General features: G+C 41.9%; 1 protein-coding gene and 1 long non-coding RNA gene across 4 annotated transcripts in view; one reads left to right on the top strand and one right to left on the bottom strand.

The window, feature by feature from the left end:
- The window catches only part of HTR4 (5-hydroxytryptamine receptor 4), a 1,500,331-nt gene that overhangs the window by 1,257,290 nt on the left and 222,460 nt on the right, over nucleotides 1-20,581 (top strand). The window lies entirely within an intron of this gene.
- Nucleotides 13,098-20,581, bottom strand: part of LOC138304487 (uncharacterized) — a 77,114-nt gene continuing 69,630 nt past the window's right edge. The window contains exon 2 of the long non-coding RNA XR_011205579.1: nucleotides 13,098-14,140. This is a non-coding gene — a long non-coding RNA (uncharacterized lncRNA). The remainder of the gene's footprint in view (nucleotides 14,141-20,581) is intronic.

Genomic DNA, 20,581 nt, shown 5'->3' with positions numbered 1-20,581 from the left:
GCACTGGGTTCCAATGGAACTATTCTGGTTGCAGAAGGGAGTTAGAGGTGTCCCTTACTATAAGGAGATAACTGTGTAATACATCCTCAGATGAGTCAAGGTCAGAGTTTGAAACTGCAAACGCTTTACCCAGCATGATATCCAAGGATGCAGCAATCGATGAGCGTCAGAAGCAATAGCCAGCCATGCAGAGTTGTTAATTGATTGATTCTCCCAGAAACTGGATCAGGAGAGGTAATGTGAATTATGCTCACAATTACGAAAGGCAAAGAATAAAGGTTATTGATAGCTATAGTTTTCACAACGGACAGTCAACGAGCGTTCTTGCTCTGGGAATTGTTCACCTGCTCTTTGGTTATTCCCTATGTGGTATTCTTTGTCTCTCTCTTGGTTCTTTTTTGGAAGACCGGTCATATGCTCACAGCGGGCCATCCTGGAGGGGCGTTCATTGTCCCCATCACAAGACAGTCATGAGAATCATGAGAAGAGTCTTCTGATAGTCTCCATTAATTGCCCCCATCAGTGGCTATTTTAAACTAAAAAAATAAGGAAATATGCCGCCCGATTACATTGCTGGCATTAGGGTCTATAGCACCATTCTTACCCTACTGGTACACGTCAGAATCCTGATGTACTCTAAAAGCTAATCTCAGAGAAAAGGACCCCTATTAGGTAGAAGAAGCTCCTCTGTTTTACAGAAAGCACTTTGATTCTTATGTGGGATCCTTGGTGGGATTCGAGGGAGCTTATATTTATGAAATCTTTGCACCACCTTAGCATCATTTTTTTTATTCTAAAGCGGCGCAAAGCTAACTCCATATTTATATTTTGATTCTAGACCCATCTAGCGTCAAAATATCAGAGTTAACGCCATTTTTAGGGAGCGCCAATCCACCTTGTGTCTCATTGCAACAATGAGATGCAAGATAGGCGTTCCCTTCCTAAAAATGGGGCTAGCCCTCTAGCGCCATATTTACCTGCTGATGCAAAAACAATGCATACCAAGGAAGCGGACCTAAAAAATGGCGCTAAGTCCAATTAGGGTCAAAATGTAATGCCTGGTCCTCCATATGCTGGCGTCTGGATCCTTTCAGCTAAAGAGTGCACAAGTGTCTGGTATGTCTCAGCCATACTTCTCGGTCCTCCTACCCAAGGTCCTGGACGCTATCATACGCCTCACACCCCACCACATCTGCTTCCCAAACACCCAGCACCTGCAGCAGGAGACCAAGCAAGGTTTGTACCAAATTGCTGGGTTCCCGCATGTGTTGGGTGCAATGGAATGCACCTATGTGCAACTGGTGCCACCTGCAGTAATGGACCACCTACATAGGAACCGCAGGCACACCTATTCAATCAATGTGCAGGTCATTGTGGACCACTGTGGGCTCTTCACCAACATCCTAGCAAACTATCCTAGCAGTGTCCATGATGCATACATATTCTGCCATTGCACTATAAACAAGTGGTTCCAAGATGGGCAATATGGCAATGGTCTACTCATAGGTAATCCACCATACCAATCATTACACACAAAACACACCAACCATGTAGGACAAACAAGACAAACACCACACTAAATACACATAGGCAAGGGTACATAGATGTATAGGCAACAACAAATATGCAACACTACACTGCATTCATTGCACTTCACAAACCCATACACCCACATGTACATAACACAGCCACACCCTAACTGGCACACCACCTGTGGACAGGTGGAGCCAAGTCCCCTTTGCATAAAGAAGCTGCTCACAAACCACTACAAGTGTCCATAGGTTGACAACTAAATACAGATAACACACACATACACCATGGCCATTTAAAGAAAGTCACACATAGGCACAGTCCCACGTAAATCATGGTGTGCAACCCTCTGGCAGGACCTAAATCAAATGCCACCCAAGTGGTGCCATAACCAACTGCATATCTACACATATCTGACATACCTGCAGTGTACACATACACCTGTCTGCTGCATTGTGTCACACACATACAAACACAAATTAACCTGCCATTAAGGACCATTGGGGAGAATAATGAGAAATGGAGCAGCACCTACTCCAGTACCACCTCACATGTGCCCCTAGTGCCCTCTAACACCACCATGTCTGCTCCGTATACCAGAAATGATCTACCATGGTGCAGAGTTTGTGAAAAAAGTGTAAAAATCAAGGATGCCATAGGAGGATACTATTGCACCAAATTGGATCATCGTACAAATGTGTGATACGCACCCTTGTACACTTGAGGGCTGGCACAACCATCATCTGCCACAAAGGGTCATTAACGCTCTCATTCTGATCCTAGCGGTTGCCGCAGTGGCAGTCTCACCGTCAAAGGGCCGTCAGTGAAGACCGCCACATTATGAGTGTGGCAGGTTGGCGTCTGCCAACCCACCACATCCCCTCTTATACCGCCAGGGGAGTTGGACAGCCGGGCTGGAGATTAGCATCTCCTACCCGGCTGTCCACTGAAGACCACCCGGCAGTATAACGAGTTGGCTTTCCACCAGGGTTTCTGTGGCAATAGGTATTCAAGCCATTAGATATATGCTGAACAAAAGATCATTCAGTTTATTGGATCACCTGGATATGTTGATAGAAATGATGGAACTCATTCTTAGACACAACTATTTTTTATTTAATGGAGAATGATTCAGACAAAAACAAGGGGTGGCTATGGGGTCGAAGTTCTCTCCCTCATATGCCAATCTGTTTATGGGCTGGTTCGAGGAAACTTGGCTATGGGGTCATGGAACAGCAGAATGGCACTTGTATATCCTCTATTGGGGGAAGTATATAGATGACTGCTTCATGATCCGGACTGGAACTTTGGAGGAACTTCATATGTTTTGTGACTATTTAAATAACATTCAGGTCAAAATGAAATTTACTTAAAATTATAGTACTACAAGCATAGAATTTTTGGATGTAGAATTGTATATAGTTGATAACAGGATTGAAAGTAAACTTTATAGAAAACCTACATCATGTAATTCTATATTGTATGCTACTAGTGCGCACCTGGCGTACCAAATAGAAGCTATACCTTATGGGGAAATGGTCCATGCAAGAAGAAACTGTAGTACGGATAAAGATTTTTCAGACTGTTTACATGACATGGAAAAACAGTTTTTGGTAAGAGGTTATAAAGATGTGATTGTGAAGAAATCTATGAAGAGAGCAATCTGTCTACCTCGGGAACACACTTTGAAATGTATGACACATAACAAACAAAAAAAGAATGAACATATACGAATTATACTGGATTATACAGAACATTCTGCTCTATTATTGAAGAGTATGATGAAATATTGGTACATTCTTGCCCAAGACCATATACTAAGTAAATACATAGATAAAAAACCCGTAGCAACTCACCATAAAGGGCAAACTCTAGGTAATTGTTTGTATCCCAGTTAGCCTAGACAAGTAGACACTAATTGGTTGAATTTACATAATAGAGGTTTCTTTAAATGTGGCAGCTGTGGAATGTGTAAGTGGGCTTGTCAAGCTCAAAAGGAGTTTGTAAGAATTGATAATAAGAGATATCTGATACAAAAATATATTAATTGTAATACCACATATGTGGTTTATATGTTGATTTGTAAGTGTAAAAAGATATATGTGGGTAGTACTATTCGTGCGCATAGAGTAAGAATCGCTGAACATTGGAGAGCTATCAAACATAATGATGAATGATATCCCATCACTATGCATATGAAAGAGTGTAATTCTCAAAATGTACATAAGGAATTTCAGTTTTTTGGTTTTGATCATGTGAGATCTAGTGCTAGGGGAGGCAACAGAGAACTTGCCCTAAGAAGGAAAGAGTCCATGTGGATTATGAAATTACAGGCAGTAGAATTTGGTTTTAACTCAGATTAGGAATTAGAATAGTTTTTGGGAGACCAATGAATTTTTGTCACATATTTAATATGAAAGTGTAACAAACAATGCACACACTCAAGGATTCTTATGCTTATATAATTGGAGATTTTATGACATCATTTTCATTTCCTTATCATTATGGTATACATTGACACTATTCTTTATATTCAATATAAATCTTTAGATGATTCTGGTTAATAAGATATTTTTTTATGTGTATAGCTTAAATATTAATGACTTTTTTCCCTTTTGGAGAGTGGACTTATAATTTTATTGTATTTGCCTGTTCTTCGTACTCACATAGAGCGAGCCCTATTTTGGTATGGACTCATTGGCTATGGTATTCGAGAACGGACTATGAGCAATTAGAGTTAGTCTGTTATCTGTTTTGAAATGTGTTTGCACTAAGAGGCGGGACTCGTTTTCAACCCGGAAGAGACGCGTTGCCTTCGCTACGCATATTCGTGGTCATTATGATTGTTAGTAACTGTTAGGAGTCTGTCTTTGACTTCAATTATTTAAAAACAGGACTTTATTAGCCTGCTAAAGATGCTCTGTTTGTTTTACTTGGTTACGTGTACTCGCATTATATTAACCAACACACAAGCAATACGCCGCTCGAAATCCCAGAGGTGAGTGGATTTAAAATATGTGAGATTAGTGTATATATATATATATATATATATATATATATATAAAGCTGATAATTGGGGCAGCATTCTTACCTAACTTATATTCGTGTTGTAGATCTATACAGCCTTTACATAATTGTGCACAGAATTTACTCGTTTTTGGAGAGGTAAGCTATCCTGGCAGTAGGATGAAAGTCCTGAATAGTTAAACGTATAGCATTATACTTATGAATTAGATCATTATTAATCTATTTAGGTGCTTCTACCATTCACTGATTGAGTTTGAAGTATTAAAATTTTGGAAGAGAGCACTGTGGATAGCTCACAACAGGTATCTAGTTAAAAATATCTTTAACACTACTTCTACAATAGACATACACATGGGTAAAACTCTGAACTCCACTTGTGTGTGCATGTTTGTAATACATAAACTATTAAGGATGTCATTGAGGTGTTCGGTATAGGTGGACTATTTATACAATTTTTAGAATATAATCTCTTATTGTTATTTACTATATTTAGGTTTTCCCACTGAGCAAATAATGGACATTGTATATAATGCAAGATTGGTGTACTATATGTGTTGAACTTTTTGGTTATTATTGAAGATGTGGATTAAAGAAAGAGTTATTATTATTCATATTTATGTCATTGGCAGCCATTCAAAGCCCTGATGAAGTCAATGGGAGAGACTCAACCCAGATGAAACACATGTTGGCTTGGCTGAATTTTTTGTGACGAAACATGACTTGAAAGGATAAGTTTTGGAAGAGACATTAAAGAAGAAACTTACAGGATATTTACTCTATGACTGTTGATTTGATATTTTGGTCTTCGTAAACGCATGAATGAACACGAGTGGTAGTAGTTGTTGTTTATGTTAGGATTAATCATTTGATTGTCTAATTACAAGGTTCTTTTGGGGTAGTACCTTGTCCAGCACTGTTCTTGCACTTAAGAGGGATAGTTATGGTGAGCGCTTGCTCTCTTCTCCGAATTTCTCCTCCTTTTCGTAGTTGTTTCTGTGGCAGTAGCATCGCCACGAAAACCCTGGCAGAAAGGCTACTGGTGACAGGAAATTTCTTTCCTGTCACCAGCAGATGACTTCCCCCAACCCCCCTGCAAACCCAGGTCCCACCCGCTCCCCCTTCCATACCAGCACTCCCCTCCCTCCATCCCCCCTTCCAGAACAGCACCCCTCTCCCCAACCCCCATTCCAGAACAGCATCCACCTCCCCTACCCCATTCCAGAACAGCACCCCCTCCTCCAACCCACTTCCAGAACAGCACTCCCTTCCCCCTCCCCACATACACGCACACACACCCACAAGCACCCTGCATACACTCATTCACCTACACTTACATACACGCATTCACTCACATGCATTCACTCACATGCATCCATACACACACTCACAATTGTGCATGTGTCTGTCTGCAGGGGAGTGTGCATAGTTTTGCTGAGTAGCACTCATGAAGAGGCTAGATCCCCGCCAAATAAACCCACACAACTGCTCTGGTTACATACATGTATGACAGTGTCAGGGGCAGAATGCATGTGCACAGGGGGCTGAGTAAACTGGGGCTCCATTAACCTGCCCCTTCACATGCAAACGTTGGTTTGTGTTGCCATATACACTCACACAGCTGTGATGATGAGTAGGCTGGCATCTAAGCCAGACTGCAGCACTGCTACACAGTGGTATTCCATTGTATGTGCCTAGTTGGAGGCATGCACACATATAACACATATCTCAGCACACATGTAACACTATAATGGCTCAGGCATGGTAATGTGTATGGATTCTGAACAAAAGGCAACCTAACACAAAAGTAGGGGCAAAGGAATCACAAGATCGGTGACTGTAAGAAATGACCTTCACATGTGTTCTGACATACAGAAACATAGATGGCACTTATGTGAGTACACATGCATTTGTCAAATGCCAAAATATGTCCAGTCAGGAAGACATTAATGTGAGGTTTCACACCCCATGAACACACCACTGTGCTCATATGTTACAGAAATGACACTACACATGTCTTTACACACCCACCACAGCATATACCAACCTTCAGTAACACAAGTGTACATACCATCTCCTACAACTAAGGTGCATGGGGAACATTATGTCACACGTGCAGCAGAGCATCATGAAGTAAAATCCAAGAACACACCACAGAGGGGCCACACATGCAAACGCAAATTGCCAAGAGTAACATGATGTCAACTCAGCCCCAGTCCACTGCATATTCTGAGTAGAAAATGTCATGGTTGTCACATGCCTTACCATGTGCTGGACAAAGGTCATCATATATATTGTGTTGTTAGTATGTGTACAATTGTATATCAGACATAGCAATGTAGGCCTCCCACAAATTAGTATTCAAACACATATGTACACACATAGCACCCATGTGCCAACATGTATGCGGACACAGTGTGCTACACATGCGCATATGCTCAAGGTATGAGAAATCTCATGCAGCATACTCACTGACAAACCTATGGATTCAAATTACCAATGGCACTGTTATGACATTACTGTATAGTTAAGCACATGAAGCCATACCATACATACAACATTGAAACAAAGCCCATGTGACATGGTAAGTGAATCAGGGTGCACTCAAGTCCCACAATGCAAAATTCCATGCAGTCCCATCATGCATAAAAATAATAACGCAAAAGCATCAAAATCTACACTCTGCAACATCAGTAAAATGACACCTGGGCCCTGAGCATCTATCACACGTTCACACGCCTTTTAACGCACCATGGTGAAAAATCGCCACATCACCTTCATGCATCAAAAAAGTTCACGCATACGCATATACCATACAATTCTTCCAAGGTAAAAGACGGCTAGCCCCTGAACGTCTACTGCACGCCCACAGGAAATTTCCTGCACCATGATGAAAAATCGACGCATGACCGTCATGGTCAAAAGTTTTCACTGAAACGCATATACCATACGATTCTCCTAAGCCAAAATACGCCTAGCCCCTGAACTTTTATTGCAAGTCCACAGGGAATTTCACTGTAAATGGGCAAAATTTGATGCATGACCGTCATGCGTATAAAAAAAAATGATGCATTAATGGAAATGTGGCGCACAGGCCCAGGAAGTGATGAAACAGGACATCCTGCATGCAAACATGGCACAGTGAGTCCACTTTCACTTTCACTTCACAGTCTTATTGTCTGTGACTGTGTGAGGGTATGTGGAGCTAGTGCTGTAGGGGGTTTGTAGTGTTTGGAGTGTCTATTGTGCTGTGTCCTGTAGCTGTTGTGTTTTATTTGTCTTTAATCCTGTCTTTTGCATTGTTTGTGTTCTGTTTCTGTCTGTGTATTGCGGGGTGTTTGTCTGGGGTAGTATAGTTGTTGGGGTAGTTGTAGGGAATTCTTTTTTTTGGGGGGGTGACCTGCATTTGCAGTCCAGTATGTCTGGGAAAGGGGGGATGGCGAGGATGTTGGACAATGAGCTGGGGGTTTTATATGGCTGGTACAGCACTACCTCCCCACGGTACTGGTACTGGGTAGCCATGTCATTCAAGGCTGCCCCACAGAGGCAAGGAAGCTGCAGTGGGGCAAGGTGCTCCACCACCTAACAAGAGTGCTTGCAACAGAAAGGAACAACCACCAACTGAAGCACAGCTGGGTAGACCTCATTACAAGGGAGCAAGATCTGCTGGTTCATCTGGGCATTGAGACTAGCAATTGGGCAGTTGGTAAGTATCCCATTTCCATACAAAGTCATTTTTTATGCATGTGCATGACAGTTGCAGATACGGTTCAGTGCTGCATGTCATGGTTATGGATCTGGACATGTAGTGTGCTACCTGTACAAAGAGCCCCAGCTCCACCTTATGCCTAAAATTCAAATGTACAATAATGAACCTGAAGCAGGGCTGACGTACCGTTTTCACTGCACAACAATTACAAAGTGTTGTGATGCATGTATATGGTTTGTAGGTGCATAGGTCTACATTATCTGAGACTATGTGTGATTGACTGCTCATAGATGTTTGTCAGTTGCCCTGATCTAGCACTAGGATGACTTGCTCACTCAGCCTAACAAGTTGACAGTCGGTATTGAGCAGCACAAAATGAGGCCTGTGCTATTCATCATGTATGGGAGGGATCCCAAAACCTGTTTGGGAGCCAAATGTATGGGTCACTGGGAAAAATGAGAAATACCTAAATCCCATATTTCATGAAGTCTGAATGGCTGTTGCGAGCAGTTGTGATTTGAGGGCACATAAATGTATGTGATGGGCTCCATGTATTCAGCAGAAGTCATGATTATCTGTTGTGATGCAACACCTACTGAGTACATCATTTACCTACACATAAATAGATGCAGTTGGACCCTACTGGCATCAAGCTGTGCCTTAATTCTCATTAGGCGTCCACACATGGCGGGGGTAAGGGGTGCACTGAGAGCCACAAGGACTTTATTGATGCAATTGGTGCTGCACTGTTGTTCTATCGGCCCCTTTCTGTGATTGGCCAATGCCATGTAAGGGAGCTTGACCATGCACTGGGTCCAGACTACTAGCACTTTCCTCTTCTTGTACATTGTGTATCACATACACGCTAAACTATCTATATTACCAAATACACATGTGCTGAGTTAGTTCCACAGGCCTGTGACTTCTCACTGACAGTATGGGGCTGCCCTGCATCTGCTCCATGACTGGCACATTACTCAGTAACCTGCACCAACTATTTCATTTTTGGGCTACAGAGCAAGTGTGTCTGTGTTGAGGCATACGTCTATGCCCATGTTCTTAACCCTCCCTCTACAAATAATGGAATACCATGCCAACAATGGCTGGCCACATACTATTGGCAACATATCCATGATTTCAATCAGTCAATGTGCAGGTAGGTGCAACTATTTTCACATTAGTAAACTCCCATAGCATTATTGATTGTGTATATGCCTTGTGATGGCACACACATATTACTTAGTTCACACAGGGAACTCTCACAGCATTCCTCAACACTTTGGAATACACACACAACCCCTGGGCAGTTGTTTGTCAGTTTGCTGTGACAATAAGGTAGATGTCTACAACATCTAGGGTAGGCACAAATGCTATGGACGTCACAATGGAATAGCCCCTGCAACAACCAGTGCATGCCCCGCGGAAGCAGTATACAGTGTCATGGAGTCCCATATGGTAATGGAGGTGTAGAGTTAACAAACACCTGCATGACAATGCCATGTATAAGTGGTTCAGTGAGAAGCACCACAGGAGTGTCAGGGACAGTAATGGTTTGTAGGTGCATAGGTCTACATTATCTGAGACAATGTGTGATTGACTGCTCATAGATGTTTGTCAGTTGCTCTGATCTAGCACTAGGATGAGTTGCTCACTCAGCCTAACAAGTTGACAGTGAACAATGTTGTCCATTAACTGACATATACAAATTACACTAAGCAATGTTTTCTATTCATGTCTTGCAGGTGGACCTCTGCCCTACACCATTGGTGAGGTGGCCCGATTTGAAGACCCCAATGCAGCCAGTAAGTGTCATCTTGTGCATCATGTGTGCCAATCCAATGTTTGGTGTGAGTCAGTCTGAAGTGTGGAATGCTATGAAATATGGTTTTGCCTGACCATTGATATGATATCATTGGAGAATGGATGGTGACATCATGTCTGTTGAAATGTTGTGCAATGAGAATGGCTTGCTTGTAGCACAAGGGGCAACGTGTGCTGGCATGGACTTGTGGTTAATAGGAATTGTAATGGCTGGCCACATGTTCATTGATGTCTATCATGATAGGTGTCAGGGCAGCTCTTAATGTACATAGCATGCCTGTTGACAACCACTTTGTCACAGCACTATTGTCAGCACTGTATGCCACACTTATACTTACTGATAAGACGGTACAGATGTGTGTTATATTTTCAGAGGTCTCTAGGGGCTTATGGAGGAGACACATGCACCAGAGGTGCCTCAGTACCCTTCAGATATAATGAGGCTGAAGTACTGCAAGGACCAATTGCGTCCTACACAACAGTCAGTAGTGTACACAATTAGTAGACAACTCAGCTCCAGATGGTTGTGGGAAAAGTCTATGATTCTTCCCACGCTAGATCTCAGCAGTTTTCATGACATGGTCCTGCCACCATGATATTTGTGAGTGATGAAAGTCAGATCACGTATGCAGATGATGTGAATGCCGTGTGCGTACCTGGTACTTTGATGATGTCTGACATGCATGTGCAAATGATGTATAATGTTTCAGGATACTGTTGCAGCACCCAGTGCAGTGCCAAACTAACTCATTGTGGGCCGAAGGGCACCCATATAGCCACCATGTGTGAGCCGTTTAATTCATGTAGCATAGGGGGCTTTAGTTATGTAATGTGTAGACACCTTTGAGGTACCTGTCAGGCTTTGACCAAACTTCCTGGGGACATTTCATCAGTTGTTCATGTGGGCACATCATGGGCAATGGTGTGCCCTCTTGTAACGTATGCTCAGGCCAGGTCTTAAACCAGGGCACATGAATGATGATTTACCAAACCTTAGAATAGCCAGTGGGAAGTTCCCAGACCCCCTATCAAATGGCCACCACCTTCCATCCATGGTGACTGGACAAGCCTTGTTGTTTCACCAAAGATGTTGAGGTGATTGATTGCATGCACAGCTCTTCATATGCACAGGGACACAGGAAATCCAGACTTGGGGCACGAGATCTTCACAAGTTTGATTACACAAATGTTGATCATGGACAATTTTGTCCAGTCAGCTCTGGGACCTGTTACTTGACAATGGATAGCCATCATCTCAGTGACATGTACGTGATACTGTAGATGGCTGGTATGAAATAGTCATCGAAGAGTAAGTAATTGTTGAGGAATGTCTGGTGGACTATATATGTTTTCTTGCAGTTGCAGTGTACATAAAGTCTGTACAACCTCCACCCAGTGCTGAAACTGATGCTTGTTTCTCCTCATATTTCAGCTCCCAATATTACACCAGAACAGAGGCACACTTTTCATAAGAGGCCCAAACGCCTCTGGCACATAATGGAGGTAGAAGCAGGATACCGCTGAATGGGAAGGTGGTTCCTCAGGGAGAAGGCATCTGGGTAATGGTGTGCGCTTTCACATGTTGGACCTCCACAGCAGCCACAACCACACAAGGACACTGCAGTAAAAACATAGGGGTGCAGAGGGTTTCAGCCAGTCCAAGGCCCTCCAAGTCAGCTGCACTGCTCAGGAGCCAGGCACCAGTTCAGCCACCTGCTGCAGTTGTTGCAAGCCAATTCGAACTAGAAATGAGACCGGACATGGCCAAGATTTTAGCCAGACCTGACAAATTGGGAAAGAAGAGTGCAGAGAACCGGAGGATGTTGCGATACATCAAAAAGAAACTAAAGAAAACAAAGAAATGAACTTATCTTGTTCTACAACCTCTCAGTTCCTTCCCCTCCCTTTTACTGTTATACATAGTTTCAGATTGGGTTTTAGATGGGTAGTATTGGGCTAGTGTAGGGTAGGCAAAGGTTAGGTAAAGTATAGTCGGGGTTCTTAATTTTTTTTATTGGGGGGGGTTTGGTGGGGGCATGTTGGGGTATTTGTGTATATAAAATAAAACATTTACATTTTAAAAAATACCAAAAAAATATATATTTGTTTAGGCCATAGGTAGGTTAGTATATGTGTAGTCATAGTTTATATTGTCCTACTTGTATCTTGTCTCTTAAGGGAGGCGGCGGGGGCAAGGTTTAGAGTCTGCTGTTAAATGTATAAGATAAGTTTAGAATAGGCTAGATAGGTGCAGTTGTTAGTTAAGTTAGTATAGGTTAGTTTAGCATAGGGTGGTTTTTAGGTTAGTTGTAGGTAAATGGTTTTACAATAAATCCTGTTTTTCTTAACCTAATAATTTTGTAAGTTGATCGAGTGTCTGGGGGTTCTCATGAGTGCATTGGCGAAGTTGGGGGAATTGCCTAGGGTATGCTTACTGTTTTGATTTCCTAGGATTAACATGTGCATCCCTTATGACCAAGGAGCCATCAGATTGGCTGCTACATACCATCTACTATTGCATACATTTGCCATCCAGTGCTCCAGCCATTCACAATGTGTATGTGTACATTATCTTGGACAGATAAAAATGGTACTTCACCTGTCATTGGTGGGGTCCTGCAATTTCATTGTTGGCAAGTGTGGCACATCTGACAACAGGCAAATTTGAAACTGTATCCTGCAACACTGACAGGTGTCCATCACTGATAAGGGTAGCTTCTCCTGTACCACACAAATAAATTCTAATGGTACTCCCATCTGGTTAAATTACCATTGACTCGGTTCAGAGCCATACATGCTGCATGTCTACTTCAAAGGATATCTGTCCAAAAGTTATATAGAATACTCAGTAAGTTGGTTGTAGACGAAATCACCATCATTCACCTTTCTCACGTTAGGGTCCTAGTGTGTTTGACAGTCATGCACTCGTACTCATATTCTGTACACATTGACATGGATTGACACAATGCTATCTTTTCGCTGAGTAGATGGATCACAGTAAACGTAGAAATGATACATGTTTACAAGGTACTTTATTCACAGGTGCAATTGTATTTGTGAATGCTATACAATGTCCTGTTCACAGACCCCAAGAGTGAACATTAGCCATCTGTAGCACAATCGGAGCCCAGGGTTGAGGGAATATGTCATGATACATGGTTAGGAGTAGTGTGCTTTAGTGAGGAGTTAAAAAATTGCCACTTGGTGTGAAAGAGACATTGACAGTACATAGCAGACAAATCTACAGTGGATAGGTGAAGAGTGCACATTTCCTACTGTCAAACTATCAAGATCTTAAGCCCAGAACTAAGGAGAAACTGTCCATGTGGCACAGACTGGTGCTACTGGATGTTTTTCTTTCTGAATGTTATTCCTTCCCCATCTTCCTCCTCTGATGTATGTGGTGCCTCCTGTGCCATGGCTGCCATTTGTGGCAACACATAAGGTATCACTGCAGCAAGGAGGAACTGCTGATTTTTCAGCACCGCAGCAACATCACGGTGGTAAGCAGCCATGTTTTCCCTGAGGGAGGCCACTTCCCGCTGTATGGACTCCCGGGTATTCTGCGTAGCCCACAGCCTGTTGTCTGTTATGCTTCTGCCAGTTTGGGAGGGCAATTGTTGTAGCCTCTGCTTCATGACATTATCTATGTTGACCAAAGACTGGTAGAGTCGACATAGCGAGGAGTGGGTTCATCTGTTGGCAGCTGAGTTGTCCTTATTTGGACTGAGGCACATCCGCACTCCCTCTAGGCTGCATGCATTGGTCTCCATCCCCACATGCACCTGCTTTGCCAGCTTCCGCTGGACTCTGAAAGCTGATCTCTGGGTCCTCGGAGTCCAAGGCTGTGTGAGTACTGGCTGGTAGCATGTGTTGGTAGCTGGGTGGTTCATGTGGAGACCCCACAATGCTGAGTGTCCTCCCTACGACTGGAAGTGGTGTCTGTAGTGATCCAAGGACATGCTGGAGAGTCTGTTCATTGATGGTTGGCAGCTGGTCATCCATGTCATCTGCAAAATCCAGGACAGGCAGTTCGGCAGAAGGTAAGCCATCGTCCTGTGCAATGAGATAGTGTAAAAACAATATTTGATTGTTTTAGTTGTTGACATAGGACATCATTTATTTGCCACTGGAGGCTCATTGACATGTTACTGACCCAAGGGTGTGGTTGTACTTATGAGTAGCATTTCGCAGCATTCATTCGTCAAGCTCACTACGTATTTTGGAGCATATGGTGGTGCCCCAAGCACCACCTGAGTGACACTTTTGGTGAGGCTCCGGTGGAGCAATGCCCTGCCCCTCATGGACATTGTGGCATGAAGCCACTTTTTGTGCCTTGACACCACCTTGTATATGTGGCACCTTCACACCCAGCACTGTGCATGGAAGGTGTGTTCAATGGGTGTTGCTGTGGGCATGCCACAGCAACACCCATTGCGTTTTGACACTGCCTCAGATTTGGACTATCTGTAAACCGAACGCTGCACCAATAACTAACACCAGCCCAAGGGTGGGTTTAGAATAGCAACATCTAGGAGTAATGCTTTAATTTCTACTGGATTTTTTGCTTTTTCTATGTGTGATGAATTCTGCAGCACACATAGTAAGAGCAAATCGCCCTTTAAATTTGTTGTTGTGCAGGAAGGTGCATCATTTTTCATAAATATGCCCCCTTGTTTCTTAGCCATGGCTCCCCAGTCACGTGCAAACCTCCTTTCTGTCAAACGCACTCCTTTCAACCTGCTTCCATACTAGCAGTTCGGGATGACGTTAACTCACTGGAATTGAAAATGCTGGAAGAACAATCTCACAGTTTAATAAATTAAAGCCATTTACAAAGTTATCTTTGGATTTCATCCCATTTTCACAAAATAAACAGATTCTAGTGGCAAATTCCCATGCCAGATGAGCTGGGCTGAGGAGTCAGTGTGTGGGTCAGGTTTTCAGCATTTTGTGGGCCTCATTTTGGTCTGCTGGGCCGTTTGTTTATTGTTAATTTCCACGATAATGAAGAAAACACTGCCTGAAGCAAGCTCAAATTCCTGCAGTCTTCCATACGTGGCAAAACACTCATCCAGTGTGACTTTACAAGTTCAAAAGTGCCCCAATTTGTAAACAAGGACCACTTTTTAGTTATTTAATGCACAAGTGGGACCACTTTTATTTTGGTACCCAGGCCTATTTTCTGTCCCAATCCAACCCTGGGTGCAATCCCAGAGCACACTTACCACTGGTACTAAAAGTGTTTTTGTTTTTGGCAAAGTTTTGGTGAGTTACCAAAATGTCCATCTACACAACCCATGAATTAAACTTGGCACTGAAAACTCATGGAAAAATGTATGATTCACACAAAAATTAGTAGTTTGCGTAAATACACAGTTGCAAGTGCCTACAAATGGCCACCATGGGTCAGGTTATAATGAAATAAATAATTTCATATAATTTGTCTAGGTAATCACTATTAAAATCGCATATATATCATATGAATGGTCCTGTGGTATGAAATACGTGGCAGTACATGACACCCAAAATACAATAGTGTAGTTTGGTCTCCTTTTGAATTATTTGAGATAAGCATGTGATTTTATGGCCATGCTTGACTACCACCAAATGCAAGTGGACGTTGGTCAGTCCTTTGAGTTATTGATTTCCACTCTGCTGGATGAGAGTCATTTCCTGTGGAGATCTTGTGTTCCGGATACTTTGGGCCGATCAGTGCTTAATTTTGAAAAAAATAGAGTCCTAGGTATATGCCTGGGTGTTTTTCCTCTCTTGAGTGTATATTGAGTGACACAGTGTGATGTAGCTGACCAGAGGTTTCTGGTTTAGATATGATGCGTGGCAAGATTTTTCATGTAACCTGTTTTTTCCCAGTATTCTGCATGTACAATATTTTATAATTTATCTTAGCTCTGACGAGACACCCCACGTTCTATAAATGTTCCACATTTCTTGGAGCTACCATAACCTACCTTCCACTCTGAGGCACAGCTTTAATACCGATGCACATCCCATAAAACTGTATCTAGGTTTCATTGCTAATTGCAAACATTGCTCAACCCAAATACCAAAACAAGAGTGAAGGTCTTATTTAGAGTTTCACAAATGGGGTACTCTATCTAGCTATGCAGAAATCCCATCCACCACATTGGAAGTGTCATAGGTCTAAAGGACTAATAATACAGTGGATGGGATATCTGCCTTATTTTGGATGGACTATCCTAACTGCCAAATAAGGCTCCACGTTTATTACACTCAAACATCATAATTGCTAAAACATAAAAATACAGTTTTGAGAAAAACAAGGCAAAACGACAATTCAGAAAAGTGAGGATGTGCGTGTTATTTTAGGAAAAAGATCACTTGCCACTCTACACCATCTTACATGAATCCAAAGGACACATGCCCTATTGTGTTGAACATCACAAAAAGAGAGACCTTGATACTCAGCTCCATACCACAAACCTTCATATTAGGAATTTCAAATGGGTGTAAATACGTTCCATTGGAAAGGAATATATTTTCATCAATCAAATGATTTTCCGAGTTCACAGGATAATCACGTTAAGAAAGCCTATGCAAGAGCTTGGATAATTAGGAAAGATCAGGGACAAGTGTGAGTTGTTAAATTTGATAAGCTGTACTTGCAACATTTCAACTATCATAATTTTGCACTGACAAAGTACATCATTTTCATAAAGATGTGTTTGAACATCAGCATAAGGCGATTTATTAACATTTCCTAAGCAAGACTGGTATTGCATTTTGAGAGCGATCATTATATAGGTACTCGCCATTTTATTTCAATAAATCTACCATATTCCTGTACTGAACTGGTTTCAACGCATATCCATCCCGGTGTTTAATCATATTCTCGCTGTGATGCAGTGTATTACCAATTTAGTTTTACTTGTTGAATAGGCCTCTCTCTGTCCTTAGACTACTTCAGTCAATGGGTATTCAAAACTAGGTGCTCTGCAGAAAACAGACTTGAGGCCTGGGGTGTGTTAATGAATATGCGCTACCTAAACAAAGAAAGCGTGCAGCGAAAAGTTAGAAACGTTTGTTGTCACCCTCTAAAAGTGAAATGGGAATGAATATGTTCCAAAAAGAATTGGCAAAGCAAATAGGTCTCACCTTTGGGATCTCTTGATTTTGCCAATGGTTTTGACAATATATATATATAGATATATATATATATATATCTATATATATATACACACTGTATATTTTGCACAAGTGGAGTATTGAAATTGTGAACTCCTTCGTCTTGGTGCAGTTTTTGTAATTGCAACTGGCTTTATTAACTATCGACAAAGCCAAGAGGTCAAATCTTTAAAAAGCTGAGCAAACGTTTTTTCATTGCTTTCATGATACGTATAACCTGACTTGCATGTAGATATGTTCAGGTTGTGGGAGGGTTTTCCTAATAGGGTATGATTGAGAGCTTTAGAGCAGAGGCTGAAACCAGTGTTAGTCAGTGGCCCTTAACAGTGTTCAGATTACATGCACAACTAATCTTTGGCATCTTTCCAGTGTGCTCAGTCATAATCATATATGTATCATTCATAATTATAAATACTAATTGGTTACAACAAAATCATTGCTGTTACTCATACTCATAATATCAAACTGCTTACGAGTAATCACAAAGCCAATAAGTCTGAATTCGTCTAGGCATAAATTAGTTTTTGTGTGATTTGGCAGGCACCTCACAAAGATGCAACTAAATGGTGATCAGGCAGCATGCTGTGTAAGCATAGGATTGTATTCCACATGTTTTAAGCCACGACCTTACTTGCACACATTTTTACTTTTCATTATTTTTACACTTTTAATGTCTTTAATGTCTATTGAACATTTTTGCAAATAAAATAAACATAAAAATAGATTTGGTAAGGCCTGGCCAAGTGTCTTTGCCAATGCTTGTTAAATAGTGTGTGTATTGATCAAAGTGTAGCACCTATTGAATTCTGAACTTGTTTCTTGCCACAGATGAGCAGGATTCTAGCAATAGCAAATGCCAACATGTGTCACTGAAGACTTCACAAGTTGTTTATACAAATGTCATGAAATTTAATATTAGTCTCTTTGGTTACTTCAGAGTGCTGACGATCTTAACTTGTGGTTGGGATAACATCTGCCAGTCTTGAGTCCAGTGTTGCCAAACAGACTCCATTAAGCAAGGAATGAGATTCGCGCACTCTGCAGCGCCATACACCAGTGTATTGTAGGATGTGGTGCAGATCATTAACAACCCTGGGCAGGTTGACTTCCAACAATCTTTGTAATAAGAGAGTGAGGGACTATGAGCAAGAGCAATGCTAAAAACAAAAATGCACATGGGCACGAAAAAGAATCAGCCTTGTCATCTCAAGTAACATTGAGACATATTTGTCTGTGTCGAACCACTGTGATCTCATTGTACTTGAGAGATTTGTAAATTACTCAGCTGACATTTAGTGGTGGATTTACTAATATGGGATCAATGAAGTACAAATACCAAAGTTGCCCTCTGTTTTGCTTAAGTGGCAAAGACAAAAAACAGAGCCATACCTACAAAGGTATTTTGCTACTTTTCTCTTTCCCAGAGGTGGCGAACCTTTGGGTGCTTTGCACCAACAGTATCCTTCTAGATTAAATATTTTGCTGTAATATTTTTCACATTGTGATGAATTGTACAGTGCAGCACACACGCAAAGTTTGAAATGATTTGAGAAAAGGAAAGGGAGATACGTATCAACACTTTCCCCCTGGTTTTCTTTACAAAAGCGATGCAAACCCAGCGTAAACTGTTGTGCTGGGATTTACTTTTCTGTAAAAATCCTGATTTGCATTGGAAAGTTGCCTAAAGTAATGAAAAGTAGCAGCATGTGCTACTTTGTGCTAAGGGAGCATTCCATGGGCGGCACATAGTTGGTCTCATGCACCCATCCATGTGTATTGATGAAAATTGCTATCTACTAACATTGGTAAACAGAAATTTGCATCAAAAACCTATGTCTCCTCGAGGAAGTCTCAAGGATTGAGAAAGGTTTTTTTTTTAACCTACTCACCACACCTCCAGATAGTGCCCATGGCACCACTCCCCCTACTCTCACTTCGAGCAAGTGCCCATGGGACCACCAATCTTCCCACTGAGAGAGTGCAGTGCACCAACAGCCCATTGCCCCAGAACCAAGAGCTTGCAATACCCTGCCTGCTTCGCCCCATACACACACTGCTTTGAAAGCCACAATAGTTAAATGCACACTGGCAGGTTTGATGTAGAATAGTATCTGCCCGCCCTTCTGTCATCCATGACACAAAAGAAGAACAAGGGCCTGTTTGGTTCAAGTGATACCTCCAAGACTTGGCAGATGCCTCAGCCCATGAGCTCACTAGAGGAGAGCCATTGCCAACTCGCATAGTGCACCTGTCTTTTTGCCCAGGGCCTCAGAAGAAATACTTTGCTGTAGGGACTGCACCCAGCGGCAGCCCCCCATTAGGGTGAAGGGGCGTCACCCCCTGCTGCCAGTGGCAGCAAAAGTGAAAAATAAAATGTTAATAAAATGAAATACTATTTTATTTTTCACTGTTCCCATCCTGAGCAGTGTTTGATGGTAGGGCATTGCTGCTGACTGGCAGCAGGGGAGTGGTGCTCACTCAACCAGTGTGAACTGCTCATGTTAGTTTGGCTGACTGTCTTGAGCCGGCCAGCCTGACATGCGCAGTTTAAACCCATCCATAAAGCTGTCTTAGACAGCTTGGTGGAGAACTGGCATAGGCCCCCTGTGCCTGCTGGATTGTCGAGGCAGCCCACTCTAGCCAATCGTGATACTGCTCTCAAACTGCTCATCTGCAGCATGAGTACAGCGTCTGGATTTGGAGAGGGGAGTTTTGAAATTTTTACAAGAGTTCTCAATTCAGTTGCAAAAATTTAAGGAATAGTAGAGTCTTTCATTCAGCAGTTCGGGAAGCTTAGCAAAATAGAAATATCAAAGAATTAGACTCAGAGAGTTATCAAAGAGTTGTCATCTAAAATAGCAAAAATAAAGTCAGAACTGGTCTAGCTGTTGATTGTCTCTGCTCTGCCCTCTAGAATGGGGCTCTGTGCTATCTCTTTCCCAAGAGGCACTTTTATACATTTTTACATGGTAACAAAAGTTAATATCAAACCCATGAGAGAGGGGAATCTTCATGTGAACATGACAGTTTTCTTCCAGATGGCAAATTTTAACAAAGAGTGTTCTAAACACATGATACATTTAACTCAACTTTTAACTATAATGCTACATTAAATAATGTTACCATCCTTATGAATCTATGAAAGAAAAACAGTCATGTAAAGTTTAGGTTAAAGCACATTTCATCATTTCCATTCCCACACTTAAGAAACACATTTATGATTCATCTAGCATAGCAGCAGTTATTTTACAAATCAAGTGGTTGGAAAACAAAGACAGTAATGTTCTTTTGTTAGCATAGGACATTTGTGTCATGAAATGTTATGCGAAT

The sequence above is a fragment of the Pleurodeles waltl genome, chromosome 7 (assembly GCF_031143425.1).
Source record: "Pleurodeles waltl isolate 20211129_DDA chromosome 7, aPleWal1.hap1.20221129, whole genome shotgun sequence".
Taxonomy (NCBI): domain Eukaryota; kingdom Metazoa; phylum Chordata; class Amphibia; order Caudata; family Salamandridae; genus Pleurodeles; species Pleurodeles waltl.
Note: the sequence above shows the minus strand (reverse complement) of the source record. Positions and strands in the feature narration are given on the sequence as shown.